The sequence below is a fragment of the Culex quinquefasciatus genome, chromosome 2, assembly GCF_015732765.1.
Source record: "Culex quinquefasciatus strain JHB chromosome 2, VPISU_Cqui_1.0_pri_paternal, whole genome shotgun sequence".
Lineage (NCBI taxonomy): Eukaryota > Metazoa > Arthropoda > Insecta > Diptera > Culicidae > Culex > Culex quinquefasciatus.
In genome coordinates, this window is record NC_051862.1 from 157,353,667 (window position 1) to 157,374,733 (window position 21,067).

The 21,067-nt window shown below is 35.2% G+C and overlaps 1 protein-coding gene across 4 annotated transcripts in view; it reads right to left on the reverse strand.

Annotated features, from left to right (window-relative positions):
• LOC6045655 (hemicentin-2) overlaps positions 1–21,067 on the reverse strand; it is a 149,616-nt gene that overhangs the window by 67,460 nt on the left and 61,089 nt on the right. The gene's annotated exons all lie outside the window — the stretch shown is intronic.

Genomic DNA, 21,067 nt, shown 5'->3' on the forward strand with positions numbered 1-21,067 from the left:
TGAATTTCCCAAAATTGAGTTTCGAGCGCGCCCGAAATTTAACGTTTCTGGATGTGGTTTTGAGTGATTCTCGAGGCGAGGGCTTGTGCGGACGATCCGGGGCTTCGGCCAGAACTGATGGACAATAGCACGCGTTCAACAATCAGCGTTGTTATAATCACATTTGGCGCAGGGCACATCCGCCGTCCGATACGCTTTTCATTTCAAATCAATATCCGATCCGGCGAGCAATTTCGACGCACAGCTCCCACGCACAGGTGTGTGGATGGGACCCAAAAACGGTGCCAGGACACGTGGTTTGATTTTTAGAAGCAGGGTTGAATGTTTGGAATTTTGGAATGTGTAAAAGTTGTGAAGAAATATGTTTCGGTATTCACATCTCAAATAATTTTTGATCATTGATCATTTGATTTGATTTAAGGGGTTACATACATGTAGAAAAAAAAACATATTTCAGAAAATTTAATAAATCCACTAAAAACATGATTTTCCATTACTCCTGAAAGTTTCATGAAGATATTTCATGATTAAACTGAGTTAGAGACAATTTACGTTCAAAATTTTGCAGTGCGCAAAGCGAACTGTCGAACTTTGTGAGCGTTTTTCTCTGAACACCGAGTTGATTTAAGGGTGCCACGATATCTCGAGATGGGATGGACAAAATTGGCTGAAATTTGAGATGAAGACTTGCAATACATATTCCGTGTGCATGACGAAGCCCGATTTTGAAATTTTGCTTTTTAAAGGCTTCACCAAAATTTTGAGCCGATTTGGTCAAATCAGTGTGGAGATATCGTGGCACCCGTTTTTTGAAACTGCTAACATGAAATGGCTATATCTCGGCAATGATACAATTTATTTTGATAATAGTTGTAAATATATATTTAAATGCCCTTAAAACAGATTTAAAAAAAAGTTTCAGTGTGTGCTCAAACCAACTTCTTACATTTTTGTCGATTTACATGTATGTAACCCCTTTATTTGTGGCTGAAATATTGCAATGCTCAGTTATTTAAAAAAAAATAATGGACATTTCAAATTTTTTTTTCACATAACAAAAGTAAGTTCAATAAAAAAATATATTTTTTGTGGCTCAAAAACTGGTCCACTAAAACAAACACATAAAAAATATGGTTGAGGGAACTTCACTCATTGTGGAAAAAGGTATTTAAAAATATTGGTGTTAACTCACAATATTAAATGTATAAATATATATTTTCACCCCAATTATGTGTGAATAGCTGCAATTTTTTTTGTTAAATGTTAATTGTTAATTGTTAATTGTTAATTGTTAATTGTTAATTGTTAATTGTTAATTGTTAATTGTTAATTGTTAATTGTTAATTGTTAATTGTTAATTGTTAATTGTTAATTGTTAATTGTTAATTGTTAATTGTTAATTGTTAATTGTTAATTGTTAATTGTTAATTGTTAATTGTTAATTGGACGTTTTTGTATCAGCCAAATTTTAAAAATGATTTTTTAAAGGTACAAAAAAACTCTCTAAAATTTTCCAAAAGGCCATTTTTTGTTGTTATAATGAATTTGCAATTCTAAAGAACATTTGTGAAATTTTGATGAAGTGCACCGTTATCTCTAAAAAAATGTTTTTAAAATAGCTGAGAAATTGAGAAATTGAATACCAAATCGATTTTCAAAATAATTAGACTAAAAGTGCTACAAAATGCTTTGTACATCATTAGAGTTATGTCATTATCAAACTTTGTAAAATATCAATGAATTTATAAAAAAAAAGCATTTACGTCTTTTATTGACCGTTGGTCCAAAAAATAAAACAAAAAAGCTTGATATACCTTTTTTTGATAAAATGTGCAAATACATGCATTATAAAATGTATCGACTATTCAATTTATAATCGTTTATGCATTTTTTTTTTCTGTGAAAATTTTCATTTTAGTCAATAATTTTTTATATGTCCTTTCACTTTTACTGGGATTTTTTTTAAAAAGGGGCATACAAATATAGTATTAAGTGTTTCAAAGCTAAGCTGTGTTAAAAACTTAAAAAAAAACTTAAAATCTATACCCAAAAACGAGACAATTGCGAAGGCCAAACTTATTTCGCTCCCCCGCAGAGTTGCCAAATTTACACCAAACAAAGAACCGTCCCGCTTCCCTTCTCCACTTCCGGAACATGGTGCAATGTCAAGGTGTCAATATCAGATGTGCATCAACCGACGCATCGCACCAGGCACCACGGCTCTGACTGTCCATAAACTTCATTACAGTGAACACTTGCCGATGCCCGATGCCACGGACTCCTGTCAAACTGTGGATTTCCGCTGTCCACGCAAACCCGAAAAACAGGCCCCAAAACCGAAAGTCGCAAGCCTTTTTTTGGCGGGGTGGGGACCATAATCTGCAGAAATTGATGGCTCCAATTATGACAGTAACCGCAAAATAATTTATGCACAAAAAAGGCGTTTACAGTGCACTGGTGCAGCAACAGCAGCAGCAGAGATCGTGAGGGGGTGGTGGGAGCTTTACAGCCTGATGGGGGACAAAAGCTCGGAAAAGCGCAGTGGTGCATGCCCATAGTAGGAGTAGGTAGTATAGAGGACGTGGTGGCGATCCGCCACGTTGCCGCCGCCGTCATTCTAGATTTTTGGGCTTGGTTGGGTTTTTGCGGGGTATAGTTTTAATTACAGTCACTGGCACAAATAAAATGCAATATTTACGGTTTTTTTTGGCGATTTTGCTTTTGCGTATATTTATAAGACGTTTTCCTTCATCGATATTTTGATATTTTTGATCAAATCGATGTGCAGATTCGAATACAGTGGACAAAATTACTTGGGAAATTGTACAATTTGATTAATTTTGAATTTCGAAAGGGTTGACATTTTTCTTGAAAATTTAACATTCTAAGACTAAGAAATACCCTCAAATTTTATTCTGAGTTTGTAAGGGCAGATCTCCTTAAATGCAACCTGGCCCTTAAATTGTGCCAGAAGCTGTCTTAAGATATAAGTGTTTTAAAATGGCCTCTATTCATCATTAAAATGGCTGTAACATTCAGCCCTTAAGTTCTGAATTTATTTTTCAAAATAAAATTGCATGTTGTTTTTGAGCTCTAAATGTGCTCATAAATTCACCTTTCTTTAAAACTTAATCACTACTTTCATAAAATATTTTTTTGCAATTCCGACGTGAAACTATTTACTTTTCCTGTCATTCTTGAACGACGAAATAGCCTACTTTTCTGTACCAAAAATAACAGAATCAAATAGCAACACTTTTCAAAATAAATGCTGAAAAGTTCTACTTTTCAGCACTCAAATGGGTGCTGAAAAGTTGAACTTTTCAGCACTTGTTTTGAAAAGTAACACTTTTCAACATTTGTTTGATTTAAAAGATTTATTGACAAAATACATGAAAATTTGACATAAAATTTCACTCAGTGTGTGTTTTTTGGAATTGCAAAAAATGTTGTATGGAACTCGTTGCAAAACTTGTTTTTTCAGCACTCTTCGTATTTATCCAACTCGGTGAACCTCGTTGGATAAATGTACGACTCGTGCTGAAAAAATCATCTTTTTGCAACTTGTTGCATAAACTACTATTTTGAAGGCTTGCTCTGCTAAAACTAGTCTAGAGATGGAAATTTTGTTCTTCGACAAAGCTGCTTAGATTGACATGACCACCAACTTTTTACAAGCGAATAAAAACAACTCTTCTGAAGACACCAAAGCTCCAAAACTTCGCCAAATTACATTTTCCAGAATTTTCCACTTCACTTTGTGTTTTGAACACTGTACAATGATTTGATTGAAAGTTACATTTTATTTTTTGTCGCTGTCAGAAAATGTTTTTTTTAGATTGACAACACTGTTTTCGATTTTGGCCATCTTATATTTGGGCTCAAGAGTTGGTAAAAATGTCCAAATGTGACTATTCTAAATAGATTATTTTGAAAGATTATTTTGTGTTACAAAAATCTATTTATTAAATAATAAATAGATATATTTTTTAGCAAAATTTTTTTTCCAATATTTTTTTCACTTTTTACCCTCTGATGCAGTTATTTCGAAGAAAAAATATTTTTCTTGTTCTGGAGGTCAATTTGAGAAACTTTGGTTCTACGAAAAACTTTACTTCTCCTATATTTTAAGTTGCATTTATCTTGATAAGTTCATGTTTCATTATGAGAGTATTTTTTCCTTACCTTACTGAGGAAAGGCTATACAATCACTTGAAAAATGAACTTCTTAATACGAGCTCCTAGACCAACCTTCACGTATACATATCGACTCAGAATCAAAAACTGAACAAACGTCTGCGTGTGTGTTTGGATGTGAATGCGTGCACCGAAAAATTCTCGCTCAATTATATCAGCACTGTCTGAATCGATTTTAATCGCTTCCCTAGTAACATTTTTAAACTTACAGGTTTTCTCATGGTTCTGGAAACCCTCATACGGCCTCAATAGGCTTTTATGGCCTACTTAAAACCTAAAATGTTACCAGGGTTTGGTCTCATTCTATCCGTCTTGGGGTCCCATCAATTCTTATTGACCTTTAAATTATTTTCAATCTGCTAACTCTAGGGTTTGTAGGTTGAACATTTCTATTTTACCAAAAACAAAACAATGTTATTGTGAGGAAGGAATCAACCACCCTACAGTGCACAGTGGGCAAAATGGAACCCAAAGTCGGACTTAATTGAACGCGGCTGGTTCCTTGGTGTGAATAATACTGTTTCTAATGTAAAAAAATCCGGGGAATCGATTGATAATGGTTTCATCCACCGCACAAAACGGCAAAGGGTCCATTTTGCCCCAATTCCCCATTTTTTCACATTTTTTCTTGAAAATCGATCTGTATTTAAAGCGGAGGCTTTATGCGGCCTTCCAAAATGCACTTAACTTATGTTAAATGTCCCAGAAATCCAGTAAAAATAACCACTTGCACCGCAAAAATCATCTAGGGTCCATTTAACCCCAATTTCGCTATAATAGCATTTTTGGCCGTTTTCAAATGTAAGGTCAGATTTTAAAAATCTGAAAATATTTTTATCGTAAAGATCAGACAATTTTACATAAGAATGACGATTTGCACTTGAAAGTTTGACACATTTATGTTGACATAGAAATTAAACTAAATAAAAAAATTGAAGAATCACTTTTGGGCCAATTTTCCCAAACGCAGAATAAACTGCTTTTCACATAATTTTATTTTTATCAACATAAATGTGTCAAACTATCAAGTGCAAATCGTCATTCTTATGTAAAATTGTCTGATCTTTACGATAAAAATATTTTCAGATTTTTAAAATCTGACCTAACATTTGAAAACGCCCAAAAAAGCTTTTATAGCGGAATTGGGGTTAAATGAACCCTAGATGATTTTTGCGGTACAAGTGGTTATTTTCACTGGATTTCTGGGACATTTTCACATGAGTTAAGTGCATTTTGGAAGGCCGCATAAAGCCTCCGCTCTAAATACAGACCGATTTTCAAGAAAAAATGGGGAATTGGGGCAAAATGGACCCTTTGCCTTTTTGTGCGGTGAATGAAACCATCACCAATCGATTCCCCGGATTTTTTTACATAAGAAACACTATTATTCATACCAGGGAACCAGCCACGTTGAATTAAGTCCGATTTTGGGTTCCATTTCGCCCACTGTGCAGTGGATTAAGTAACGTTTTATGCTTGTTTTTGCATACTCATTATTGCTTAACATTATATAAATGCCAGTAAAAATACATCCAAAATTTAACCCTTAAAAAATACAAAAAATAAACCTACATAGAAAAAAAAAGTTGAATTTTAAAAGGTTGAAAATTCCGGTTGGTTTAATATTACCTCTAATTTGTGTCATATTACTTTAAAAAAATGTTTGAAAATGTGAACCAGATGAATATTCATTAAAAAAAAATTCATTAAAATTTCATCATTTTCAGAGGTCAAAAAAATATTTTTTTTATTTCTTGATGAATATTAACATATTTTTTTCTGTGGTAGTCTAACTTCCAAACCTCAAGTATTCTAAAATTTTAAGAGTTTTTCTTCCGAACACTACCAAGATCAAAACCTGGTAGAATTTTTTTTAGTGAATTTAGAGGGTAAAGGATTAACTTTGCCGAAGGCTTAAAATCAATCAGACTCAATCTTAGATCAATCAGTTTCTGAAATACCGATTTTCAAACATTTTGATAGGCAAATACCGAAATTACATGGGACAATGTCAATCAAATATCGGATTTATATGCCAAAAATTATTGTATTTGTTGAATGGGTTTATTTTTTTCTTCTGCCTTTAAGTAGAATTAAAAGGGAAAAAGCTGTTTTGAGTTTGAAGTGAAACAAATACTTCAATGTTTTAAACCTTTTTAAATTATATTTATGAACTTTTTTAAAACCGGATCTCACATCATCCGTTCCAAATTTTGATAGGCGAATTCAAAAGTCTGAAGATCTGGTAACCTGTCTCACTGTAGTGATATTTATGACTTTTTGAAGCCGGATCTTAATTATCTAAATGGAAACTACACTCACAGTTGGGCAGCACCATCCGAGAGAATAAAGAACACAATCTGGTAGTATAAAGGTAGGGGAACAGCATCTAATTCCAGCGTGCCTCTAATGTTGGCGAACAGAACTTTGACATTCAATTAAAGCTAATTAAAAGCGTTTTCAACTGAAATCGAGTGATAAATAGCTCAATAAGAAGTGAGCAAGCAAGTTTCTATCAAAAGTTTTGCAAAATTAGTTGTTTAAATAGTGAAAATCAGTAAATTGGATGGAGTTAGGAGCGGGTGCTTAACCTGCCAAACATACGAGAATTCCCCCTACTGTGAACGGACACAGAGGATAAATCCTGAGATTGACGAGAGCGTTATTCTCATGGGTTCATTTTCAAAACAGTTCATCAACCAAAAAAAGTGCCGTTATCGATACTCGAGCCCAAGACCTTTGACATATGGAACCGCGCCTTTGCCGTATAGGCTACCAAAGTTCAATGACAATGAGTTGATCATTTACCAATATAAGCCACTCAGAGGGATGATCTGTTTAAATGAACAAATGAACACAATTTCGTGGTGGTTGCACCGCGAGAGGTTTATTCTTCCATTTAATTTTGGCAGAGCTATTCCCTCGGCTTTCTACTGTGGGTGTATGTCCAGATCCATCATTAGAGTCATCGTTGGTTAGTTAAGTGAAAGATCTGACCAACGTATTTAAAATTTTGAAGATCTCGCAATATTGTCTCAAGTAATGACCTCCTATTACCATTACGGTTGATTTGTTTTAAGGTGAGGAAGGCACCAACCACATACTGCAAATCAGTTGGCATTTAGTTGATTGCACTTACTTTTATCATTAAAATTCCTTAGTGTCAGCCATTTTTTTTAGCTTCGATTTTTGTGACATTTTTGCAACATTCCTAATTATAATGGGAAGCTGCAAAATTAAAAATTAAAAATTCGAGATAAAAAAAACTAAAACTTGGTACAGTGAGTGACTCCAACTTCGTGACACCAACTGCACACGTGGCACTTTGCCGACCATGAGTCCTCGGTGATGGTGATGGCGGCGTGTGTGTGTGTGCGTGCCGCGATGAGGACGATAAATTATGGTCCAGACCGCCCTCAATTTTTGTGCACACGCATTCCACCGCGTCGCGGTTACACGGAGACTGTCCAGTTCCGGGGGCCCCATTCCGGAAGTTCGGTACTTTTAACCCGCTGCTGACGGTAAACAAAAAAAAATGATGGGTGAGGGTTGGTTTGGGTGTTTGCATGGAAATTACAGCCAGATAATCAACCATTTTATTCTGTCCGCGACCAACCAGGACGAAAACAACAACCTGCACACACACAAACACGTGCGCCGAAAAGTGGTTACAACCCGACCGGTGTGCGGTTGATCACCGCGGAAAGGTGCACTTTGGCCAGAAGCCACGGATGCATCGATGCCCGCTCGGTGGAGATGATAAATTATTCCCCACACGGGAACCACACTCACTCGGACACAGTATTTTGCTTTATGGTCTGATGGATCAACATGATTAAAAATATGATGAGCCTTTTGGACGCCGATGCCTGTGCCGTGGGCAAGGTTTGACGTCCCGGGAAATCCTTTGCCTCGGTCGATTTTCGATCACTTTTCGACGATGTTTTTTTTTTTTTTTTTTTTTTAATTTATATTTATTCAAATTTCTTTTCCATGTACATTCATTCAGTTAAAATATTATTGAGTGTCCAATCACAAACGATGACTTTTCACCTCAATTTTAAATACTAGCAACTTTCATTTATTCATGAAATATTGTAGCTTTCGCTATTCAGTGATTTCAAATGTAGGAGGTCCTACATGTACAAAAGGGAAAAGGGATACCTTAAAACTAACTTATAAACTATTTAAAGAGCGGATCAATGCAGCTGAAGACTGCAATGATTTTTGTCGAAATGCATCAATTATCTTATTGGACATAACATCCAAAGTGTCAACTTCGGCTAATTGATGAAGTTCACTGGTGCTGAACCAGGGAGGAAGTTTCAGAATCATTTTCAGAATTTTGTTCTGAATCCTCTGAAGTTTTTTCTTCCTGGTTAAGCAACAGCTTGTCCAGATCGGCACAGCATAAAGCATGGCAGGTCTGAAAATTTGTTTATAAATTAACAGTTTATTCTTGAGACAAAGTCTAGAATTCCTGTTTATAAGTGGATACAAACATTTAATATATTTGTTACATTTAACCTGGATACTTTCAATGTGATCCTTGTAAGTAAGGTTTTTGTCAAAACCAAGTCCAAGATATTTCACTTGATCCTCCCACTTTAAATTTACCTCATTCATCTTTATAATGTGATGACTTTTGGTTTAAGAAAATCAGCCCTTGGTTTGTGAGGGAAAATAATAAGTTGAGTTTTGCAGCATTTGGAGTAATTTTCCATTCTTTCAAATAAGAATTGAAAATATCCAAGCTTTTTTGTAATCTTCTTGTGATGACACGAAGGCTTCTGCCTTTGGCGGAGATGCTTGTGTCATCAGCAAAAAGTGATTTCTGACATCCTGGGGGCAAATCAGGCAAGTCAGAAGTAAAAATATTGTATAAAATTGGACCCAAAATGCTTCCTTGAGGGACGCCAGCACGTACAGGTAGTTGATCAGATTTGCTATTCTGATAACATACCTGCAGAGTACGATCCGTCAAATAATTTTGAATAATTTTCACGATATAAATCGGAAAATTAAACCTTTTCAATTTCGCAATCAAACCTTTATGCCAAACACTGTCAAATGCTTTTTCTATGTCTAGAAGAGCAGCGCCAGTAGAATAGCCCTCAGATTTGTTGCTTCGAATTAAATTTGAAACTCTCAACAACTGATGAGTAGTTGAATGCCCAAGGCGAAATCCAAACTGCTCATCAGCGAAAATTGAATTTTCATTAATGTGCGTCATCATTCTATTAAGAATTATTCTTTCGAATAATTTACTAATAGATGAAAGCAAACTAATGGGCCGATAGCTTGAGGCTTCAGCAGGATTTTATCCGGTTTCAAAATCGGAATTACTTTGGCATTTTTCCAACTACTGGGAAAATATGCCAAATCAAAACATTTGTTGAAAATTTTGACCAAGCAACTTAAAGTTGCTTCTGGTAATTTTTTAATTAAAATGTAAAAAATGCCATCCTCACCAGGGGCTTTCATATTTTTAAATTTTTTGATAATAGATTTTATTTCATTCAGATCCGTATTAAAAACTTCATCTGATGAAAATTCTTGTTCAACAATATTCTGAAATTCTATTGAAATTTGATTTTCAATAGGACTCAAAACATTCAAGTTGAAATTATGAGCACTCTCAAACTGCTGAGCAAGTTTTTGAGCTTTTCCCCATTAGTTAATAGAATATTATCACCATCTTTTAAAGAAGGGATGGGTTTTGAGGTTTCTTAAGAACCTTTGAAAGTTTCCAAAAAGGTTTGGAATAAGGTTTAATTTGTTCGACATCTCTTGCGAACTTTTCATTTCGCAGGAGAGTGAATCTGTGGTCAATAACCTTTTGCAAATCTTTTGAATTCGCTTCAGTGCAGGATCACGAGAACGTTGATACTGTCTTCGGCGAACATTTTCAGACGAATCAGAAGCTGAAGATCGTCATCAATAATGGGAGAATCAAATTTGACTTGGACTTTAGGAATAGCAATATTCCTAGCATCCAAAATTGCATTAGTTAAAGATTCCAAGGCTGAATCAATATCAGCTTTGGTTTCTAAAACAAAATCATGATTTAAATTATTCTCAATATGATGCTGATACCTGTCCCAATTAGCTTTGTGGTAATTAAACACAGAACTATTGGGTCTGGTAACTGCTTCATGAGAAAGTGAAAAAGTTACTGGAAGGTGATCAGAATCAAAATCAGCATGAGTCACTAAAGGACCACAATACTGACTTTGATTTGTCAAAACCAAATCAATTGTTGATGGATTTCTAACAGAAGAAAAGCAAGTTGGCCCATTCGGGTATAAAACCGAATAAAGACCAGAAGTGCAATCTCTGAATAGAATTTTACCATTGGAATTTACTTTAGAATTATTCCAAGATTGGTGTTTGGCATTAAAATCACCGATGATCAAAAATCGAGATCTATGCCGAGTAAGTTTATTCAAATCCCCTTTGAAATAATTTTTATTTTCCCCAGTGCACTGGAAAGGCAAATATGCAGCTGCAATCATAATTTTCCCAAAAGAAGTTTCAAGTTCAATGCCCAAACTTTCAATAACTTTTAACTTAAAGTCACGTAACGTGCTATAAGTCATACTACGGTGGATAACTATTGCAACTCCACCGCCATTTCGATTCATTCGATTATTAGTTATAACTTTATAATCTGGATCACTTTTCAAATAAGTGCCAGTTTTTAAAAATGTTTCGGTTATAACAGCAACATGCACGTTATGAACTCGTAAAAAGTTGAAAAATTCATTTTCTTTCGCTTTTAAAGAGCGAGCATTAAAATTCATAATATTGATGGAATTACTTAGATCCATGATTAAACTTCAGGGTAAGAACAACATCATTCGCAAATTTTAATCCAATCTGGATTGCTTCCATCATGGATGTAGCATTACTCATTGTTTGAATCAAACCAAACAGTGAGTTTTGCAAAAAGTCATTTTTCAAACGTAACATCGCCGAGATCAGAAGATCCCAAAGCGTTGCCAGCAGAAACATTTTCAAATGAAATTTGAGGTACCTGGCCAATTTCAGGAAGAATTGCAGAGGATTTGAAATTTTGGATGTACCTGAAACAGCGGCAGCATAAGAAATACCGTTGCCTGTTTCAATGGTAGAAGTATTTTTCTAGCTCATTCGAGTGAGATAGCAAAAACGTTTGATTTAAAGTTTCAGGTACAACCTGACTTTGAGAAAATTTCGGTTTGGATTTCGGCTGATGCTTAGCGCGAGAATCCAAAACCTTTTTTCTGATGGGGCAATCCCAGAAATTTGATTTGTGATTTCCACCACAATTTGCACATTTAAATTGGGTGACTTCTTTCACGGGACAATTGTCCTTGTCGTGAGAAGAATCCCCGCAAACCATGCATTTTGGAACCATGGCGCAATGATCAGTACCGTGACCGAATGCCTGGCAACGCCGGCACTGGGTCAGATTCTGGCCATTACCGCCATGTTTCTTAAAATGCTCCCACTTTACCCGTACATGGAACAAAAACTGTACTTTGTCCAAAAGTTTCAAATTGTTGATTTCATTTCTGTTGAAATGAATCAGATAAAATTGTGAAGTCAAACCAAAGCGAGAAATATTCCCGTTTGATTTTTTCTTCATTGGTATTACTTGGGATGGGGCAAAGCCAAGCAACACCTTAAGTTCGTTTTTGATCTCATCCACCGACAAGTCGTTGGAGAGACCATTCAAGACCGCCTTGAATGGCCGAGCATTCTTGGTCTCATACGTGTAGAAATTGTGTTTGTGGTTTTTCAAATAACCAACAAAAGTTTGGTGATCTTGTAAAGATTCCGTCAACAAGCGACATTCTCCTCTTCGACCAAGCTGGAACGAAACCTTCAAATTGCAAGTTTCCTTGCAATTCTTCAGTTGCGTTCGAAAGCTGGCCAAATCGAAGACGGAAGTCACTACAATTGGCGGAGCCTTTACTCGTTTCTCGACGGCAGAAGGCTCAGTACGAGGAGAAGGTTCCTTGTCATCAGTTTCGGATAAAACACCGAAACTGTTTGTCAATGGAATTGGAGGATTGACCTCACATTCAGAATCAGAATCAGACCTCAGAAGAGGCTGTTTTCTTTTTCTGTTTCCGTTAGCCGGTTTAGCGTTCAAACGCTTCACCGACGTAACGACCAAATCTTCAGAAGATTTGCGTTTACCTTTGTTTTGACGCATTTTGCAAGCAAAGTTCTCTTAAAAGATGGCTTCGTTTGTAAAATACAACAAAATTTCAGGTGGTGTTAGTCTTGAAAAGACTGTTTAGAATTTTGGAAAATAACTCAGGTAGTCTTTAAAAAGACTGTGAATTTTGTTTTGAAATAACTCTGAGCTTAGGTAGTAAAAAATACCGCAGCTCTAGTGTCCGTTCACCACGAAGGTTCGCAAGACACTGGGACTGGTTGACTTTTCGACGATGTAATTTTACAGTAAATGGAGGCTGCTTGGCGTTCAGTGAAGCAAAGTTACTTTACTGCTGGCGTTTCCCGATATTAAAATAAATTAAACATGATAACGATTGTATCGATGGGCCCATGTATATTGAGAATCATTATTTATAAAAGTTAATGATGATGTTTAATTCATGACCATTGCCAAATGCTTTCAAAAATGCCATTAGTAAGGTGCTGAAAAAAATTAATCAAAATTCTTTTCTATTAAATATTGTATAAAAATTAATCGAAATCAGGCGATTTCGTAGAGAATTCCTCATTTGTCACAACTTTTGTGAAGACACAAAAGTTCCAAAATTTCACAATTTTCCAGAAAATCTGTAAAAAAATCTGAAAGTATGTCCAGATCTATCATCATGGTTAGTTAAGCGAAAGATCTGACCAACGAATTTAAAACAGGACTGTTTAAAAATATATAAACTATTTTGGTAACAAATGTTTTTTTTTACTAGTGTTAAACCCTTTACAACCCAACCCCGCCGGGCTTCGATCTAAAAAATCACCAAAAATCTATTTTTCAATCAATTATTGATCTTATAAGCAATAGGCATTATATTGTAAGTAAAAAGAAGTATGCTGTATATTTTGTAGTGTCCTAGACTATGCCTCTACGCATTTTTTTATGATTTAAATGATAATAATGCCATTCTAGAGCAAAAAAAATGTGGAAAAAACAAGCAAAAAAATAAAATTTTACTGTAAAAACATGAAAAAATTAGAAAAGCAAAATGGATTGATGGGAGGTGTAAGGATGAACAAATACTACCAAAAACAAAGCTGGAGTTTTTTTTTGAAAAGGTCGTATAAACCAAACTTTCATTTTTTGCTTTTTGGGTGTTTTTTAATACCCCTGACTCAAGGCGGTTCTAAAAACACCCAAAAAGCAAAAATTTAAAATTTGGTTTATATGTCCTTTTCAAAAAAAAACTCAAGAAAGATAAACTAATCAAGATAAATGCAAATAAAAATATTAACAATAAATCAAGAAAAAACACAAAATAAGAGAAGAAAAGTTTTTCGTAGAACATAAGTTGCTCAAAATTATCTCCTGAACACGGGAAAAATAAAAATCTACGGATAAAAAATTTGGGCAGTAGCGAGTTAAAACACTTTAATTTCAGAAATGATGATTGCAAATGCAATTTTTCTCATTTTTTGCCCAATAAAAAGATGGGATATTGTTGAGGAGGAAATGAGTTGTTTTTTTTCAACTAACGATATCTCAAAAAGAGAGGAAGCCTTTGCGAAAATGTCGCTTTGGGTAATCAAATCTTGAGAACAATTTCTTTATTTTGTCTTTTTTCAGGACGTTGAGCTGAAATGTGACTGCTAAAATGTTCTTGAATTAACCCTCTACAACCTAACCCCGCCTTTAGACGGGCTTCGATCTTCCAACCGATTTTTGATCTTTAAAAAGCATTGGAAAGAAGAACTCTTCAAATTTTAGAAAATTTCAGGGTTGGAAGTTAAACTTGTTTTATGTGACTTTGCCAATGTTTTTAAAAATGTCATTTTTTTAGGGGTCAACTTTGGCAGTGTTTTTTACTAACATTTCATATATTTTCAATAAAAAGAAGTATGCAGTAATTTTTATAGTGTCCCAGACTATGCCTCTACGCATTTTTTGCAATTTAAATGATGATGGTGCGATTCTATAGCAGAAAATGGGAAAAACATGCAAAAAATTGAAAAAGTGACTGTAAAAACATGAAAAAATTAGATAGGCGAAATGTAATTATATTAGATGGTAGAGTAGGCCAAATACTACCAAATACAAACATAAACTAAATAAGATAAATGCAAATTAAAATACTATAAATAAAACAAGAAAAACATAAAACAAGAAAAGTAAAGTTTTTCGTAGAACAAAAGTTGCTTAAAATGACCTTCTGAACACGGGAAAAATAAATATTTTCGAAAAAAAAATTTGGGCAGTTGAGGGTTAAGTTCCCAAGTAACATTTTTTTCCAGGAGTTCTACAAGAGCTCTTCAAGATAGCTACAGCATAGCAGTTTGGACCGCGGTAGGAGGTAATATTTCAATTCCAATGTGGTGTTTATCAAAACCTTAAAAAAATTGCAATTGAATAATAAAAATTCAAAAATAAACCTTGCTTCGTGGCCCCACTTTTTGTTCTTAGGAATGAAAAATACGAATATAATTTTAGACAAGTTTTTACACTTTCGCTCTTCACACAGCACAAGTTAAAAAATACCTTTGGAATTGGTTACATAAAACTGTGACAAGTTAGCAGAAATGGTTTAACCGTCACGCTTGGAACTCATCAAATTCACATTACATTCGTGACAATGAGCTTTCCGTTTCGTCAACCAGCAAACTTGTCTTGCGCAAATTGCTTTCAGCTTTCAAAGGGATCACATTTCGTTGTAGTCGTCGTCGACGTCACATTATTCACATATCACGGGTTTGGCCAAATATATAGTAGTTGTTCGCCTAATGTTCCCCCAAGTGGAACGAATAAAATTAAATATGACACACAACTCTGGCAGACCATCCGCCGCAGCATCATCATATCAAGTGAGTAGAGAAAAGTGTATCCACTGCGGGTTGGAACTCACTACTTGTGAGCCGAAACAAGATCAACGAGAAGGAACGCGATGGTAATCGTTTAGCATTCTTTGCTGCTCAAACATTGTATCGTATATTATGGTCTGCTGGGTCTGCTGCACGGTGGGGTTGAAGGAGGACAAAATTGTTTTTTTTTATGATCTCATTTGGAATTTAAATCTGAATTGAATTGAGGTAACCGTTAACCTCACAAGGTTTGTAATTAATTTATTTTTTTTTTCAAATTGTGTCACTTTGTCATCTATGACGTTTCAGTGTGTCTTGATAAAAAGAGAGAGAGAGTTGCAGATGATGAAAGCGTAACGGATATGTGCGTGTTTATGAAAAGGATATGTGACAATATACAGTAGAAAGATAAATATTCTGTGTGATTTATAGTACAACTCATACGCTCTCCCTCCCTCTAACGGCAACAAATCCTCTCGTGCGCGAGGCCAAACGAACGCATATTACAAAGGAATGCAGAGCACACCAGAGAACAATAGCCCCTCTCACTCTGCACTCTTCCCTGCTCCTCCAACTCCAGCGGCAAACAACGCGACAGAGCAGACAAGTTCAGGAAGCGGAAACTGTAACCATGAGGAGGAAGTGTGTGTGTGTGTGTGTGTGTAGACAAAAGCTTTAGTGGCGTGTAATATTAAAAGTTTAATTTCAAAGGTATACGCGTTTAATATGAACGTTCGCGCGAAGGAAGAAATCGGACTGTTTTTTATGCGCCTCACTCCCTTTCTCCTTGTTATAAAGTTGCATCGTATTCTTGTTAAGAACTGGGCCTTGATGGTGCCTTTAATGTTGTTTGTATGAACCGGAAGTTAGCTCGCGAGATGAGCCTTTTGATGGTTAAATTATGAGCTCAATGTATTCACACACACACACTGTGAGTGGTGTGATTTAATCGTGTTACAGTTTTACGAGAGCTCGCGGTGTTGATTCTGTTTTATTGCGACACGTTCTTTGCATAGGTATTAATTCAAGAAAGATCTTGGACGATGACCTATTTATTTTAAATGACGTTCTGAATAAACGTTCAACATGTGTATGTGTAATTTATGTGAATTTCGACTATTTTTTGTGCGATCACACTTTTACAACCTTAATTGAGATATAATACTCTGAGATCAATTTGTGCGCGGCCAACTTGAGGCTTTGTGTATGAAAAGAAAAGGTGTTTTCCTGTTGCCTTATTTTGTGTCACTTAAAAATGTGTAAACTTCCATCGTTTTATGTATAATTTCACTTATTGCATAGAAACTGAGGTAAACATACATGGATAAAATGTAAAGTTCAACCATCAAATATTTCAGCCTTCAAACTACACTTTTCTTTAATTGTAAATTTGTTTGGAATTAGAAGTTAATTAATGGTTTAATCAGGACTTCGTGTGGGATGTCAACGAATCCGCTCATCGAAGCACTCCTCCGTCAACAGCTGTGATATTAGTGTTTAAGCCAAACATAGATCTAGGGTTTTTTCTCAAAATTTATTTTCCCTAAAAGAACACCCAGTTAGCAAAATCTAAACGTAGAAAATCTCCAAATCTCTGAATTGCAAATGTAACATCCTGGAGCAGAACAGTTAAATTCTAATAAAAACACAGTTGAAAAAATGAATGGTTTAATTAAGTGTGAAGATCAATTAACAGCTTGACTGCATGTAAAATATCATTCAACTACAAGAAAATGTATTTTGGTATTTTTGATGAGAAATTTCGAACTTGCTTCTGTGACCAGTTTATTGAAATGAGAAAAAAAACATGCAGAAATTATGTTTTTCATGACAAATACTGGTTTCAGCTCTTGAACAAATGGTAAAGCTTTCTAGTGTGGTTTTACTCCAAACAAACCAATTTGGTGTTATTATTAGGATGTAACAAAAATGACTTTTTGGCGGGCATTCACGGGTTTTTTTCCGGTGGGCATACTGAGCCCAAATCCCAAATATGAGCTTGATTTGACCAGTAAAAAAAAGATTTTTTCAAAATTGACACTTTTTGAGGCATTTTGGCCACTAAAGCGTTTATTTTCAACATCACTGGCGTGTAGGCTAGATCCTTGCGCATCTTTTGGTATTCATAACATTGAAGGTGGAGCACCCTGGACCTTCAAAGTTTGACTTTTTTTTTTGAAAAATCGTCCCTGGCAAAAAAGATATGCATCGCTCCTCTTCTCTCTGGTTGTCGTATTTTGGCGCAAAACCACAAAACATCTGGGACACACTTTCAACTACATTTCCTTAAAATATCTCCGTGTTTTTCTTTTTTTCTGTTCAGTTCTGAGGACAGATTCAGATTCAGCGGGCATAATTATATGAATTAACAAATAATTTGGAAATTTTCGAATTTCGTCAGGGTTATCCCATACACTTTTTTCTTGAAATTAGACATTTTCAAACTTTTCAAAAGAAATCTTCAGTTTAACGAAAGATACCCCCGGTAATTTGTCAGTGCTAGATATCCACTTTCGATCTCAACCTCCCATTTCTCCTATTTTTTTTAAACTTAACCCTAAATTGCCACGTTTAAAAAAAGATATTTGAAGGTTTGCTTAACTAATTTCTCTAGATTCAATCGTAGTTTGGTAAGTCCAACAATTTTCCAAAAGACAAAAAAAATCACAGAAACTTTCCTGGAAAGTTAGAACTTTAAATCTCGAACCTTCCTTATTTACAATCAAGACAAATGTTGCCCCATCTCATTAGAAACAACTTTTTTGAAGACTAGAGCTCCCTTTTCCGAAAATACATTTGTCAAAAACATCAAAAATTTGATGAAAAATAAAAGGTGATTAAACATTTTTTTATTTTTTTATTCACAAACTGCACGGTTGATTGATTGCTCAAACCAACAAAGGTGACATTCCAATTTGAATACGCTTAATTTTTCCCTCTCAATGTTTTATGTGCAAGAGATTTCGGTTCCACAAATAAATCTACTTAATGAACCGTAGAAACAACCAATCATTTTGCTCACACAAGTGCTGCTTTTTGATGGTGGAATCGATAGACGAATTGGGAAAATTAATGAATCGCGCAAATGAATCGGAAATTTCAGGCGCGTTGGTTGGGAGTGGTATTTGAAGTATTTCGCCAAGTTTCCTGTACAGACAGCTTTCAGCTTACATACAGTTAAAAATCATGCACTCATTACGCAAGTTGAAACACGAACCCCCTTCACACCTCTGGCCTTAACACGAAATGCATTTTTAAGAGCATCATTTTCGATGAAAAGCTCTTATTTTACGCGGGAATGGCGATGATGAACCTCATTTTCCGGACGAATCGAACAAGGCAGCACAATCCTGTCGTATTATTTATTTCCGCGAATCGCCGGCCACCACCAGCTCTGCGTCGCATCTTTTGTCAAGTTATTTATGCTCGACAATATGATGATCAAAAATAAATAAATTATGTGAAACCAGCCATAATGCCATGCATGACAAGTGAAATTGCACGAGAAGCGAGTATGCTGATGGAATTTTGGTTTGGGGGAACATAAAAATCAGAAGCATTGTGTATTTAAGAGCAGACCAAAATATTGAATTAAAAAAAGATTGCATTCTATCGCTTTTGCCTTTCTCACTGAGCTAAAGCTATAATCTTGCTCTAAAAATGAACTGTTCACAGAAAACTCGTAGACCCACCTTCATGTATTAATGACTCAGAATCAAAAACTGAACAAATGTCTGTGTGTTTATGTGACCAAAATACTCAATGAGTTTTCTCAGCACTGGCTAAACCAATTTTTGTCAAACCAGTTGCATTCGATTTGGTTTAAGATCCCATACGTACCTATTGATTTTTATAAAGTTTCGATATGTAGTTGAAAAGTTATGTATAAAAATGTGTTTTTGTGCTTATCCAGATGTTGAATAAGTGACCGGAAATCGATTTTAATATAGTCATTTTATATATCGTTGGTTAGGATTTGACCTTTCCAACGATTCCTAAACATTGAAGATCTGGCAACCCTGTATCGATGTACTTTTTTGTGGCCTGATCTCACTTAAATGTATTAAAACTATATCCGGATCCATCATCCAGCCCACCGTTGTTTAGATAATCGAAAGACCTTTCCAACGAGTCCAAAACATCAAAGATTTGGCAACCCTGTCTCGAGTTATGACCACCTAAGTGATATTGTGTACTTTTTTATAGCCGAATAAAATCTTTTTTGTATGGAACGTGGGAAATCGCTGAACTCCAACCTAGGGAACAAAAAAAAACATTTGGGTAATTCTCTACCAACTTACACGGAATAGGGAAAAGTTGCCCCGATCCCTCTTCGATTTGCGTGAAACTTTGTCCTAAGGGGTAACTTTCGTCCCTGATCACGAATCCCAGGTCCGTTTTTTGATATCTCGTGATGGAGGGGCGGTACGACCCCTTCCATTTTTGAACATACGAAAAAAGAGGTGTTTTTCTATAATTTGCAGCCTGAAACGGTGATGAGATAGAAATTTTGTGTCAAAGGGACTTTTTTGTAAAATTAGACGACCGATTTGATGGTTTACTCATAATTCCGATAAAACGTATTTTTCATCGAAAAAAACACTAAAAAAGTTTTAAAAATTCTCCCATTTTCCGCTACTTGACTGTAAAATTTTTTGGAACATGCCATTTTAAGGGAAATTTAATGTCCTTTTTAATCAACATTGACCCAGAAGGGTCATTTTTTCATTTAGAACAAAATTTTTTATTTTAAAATTTCGTGTTTTTTCTAACTTTGCAGGGCTATTTTTTAGAGTGTAACAATGCTCTACAAAGTTGTACAGCAGACAATTACAAAAATTAATATATAGACATAAGGGGTTTGCTAGTAAACATCACGAGTTATCGCGATTTTACGAAAAAAAAGTTTCTTTTTGCGTTTCTCTTTGTTTTGTCGTCCGTGTCTGTCGCGGGTGACCATGAACGGCCATGATCAACGACGACCAACATTTTCAAAACTTTTTTTCGTAAAATCACAATAACTCGTGATGTTTATAAGCCAACCCCTTATGTCTATATATAACTTTGTAGAACATTGTTACACTCTAGAAATAACCCTGCAAAGTTAGAAAAAACACGAAATCTTAAAATGAAAAATTTTGTTCTAAATGAAAAAATGACCCTTTTGGGTCAATGTAGATTCGAAAAGAACATTAAATTTCCCATAAAATGACATGTGCCAAAATTTTGTACAGTCAAGTAACGGAAAATGGGAGAATTTTTAAAACTTTTAAAGTGTTTTTTCGATGAAAAATACGTTTTTTTCGGAATTCTGAGTACGCCATCAAATCGGGCGTCTAATTTTACATAAAAGTCCCTTTGACACCAAATTTCTATCTCATCACCGTTTCAGGCTGCAAATTATTGAAAAACACCTATTTTTTCGCATGTTCTTAAACGGAAGGGGTCGTACCACCCCTCCGTCACGAGATATCAAAAAATGGACCTCGGATTCGTGATCAGGGACAAAAGTTACCCCTTAGGATAAAGTTTCACGCAAATCGAAGAGGGGTCGGGGCAACTGCTGTGTGAGTTGGCGGAGAATTACCCATTTTAAAATTTTGTATTTTTTCTAATTTTGCATAGTTATTTTTTAAAGCATAACAATGTTCTACAAAGTTGTAGAGCATATAATTACAAAATTTTTTATAAGTAAACATAAGGGGTTTGCTAATAAACATCACGAGTTATCGCGATTTTACGAAAAAAAAGTTTTGACAAAGTTGGTCTTCGTTGATCATGGCTGTTCATGGTCACCCGTGACAGACACGGACGACGAAACAAAGAGAAACGCAAAAAAAACTTTTTTAAAACTTTT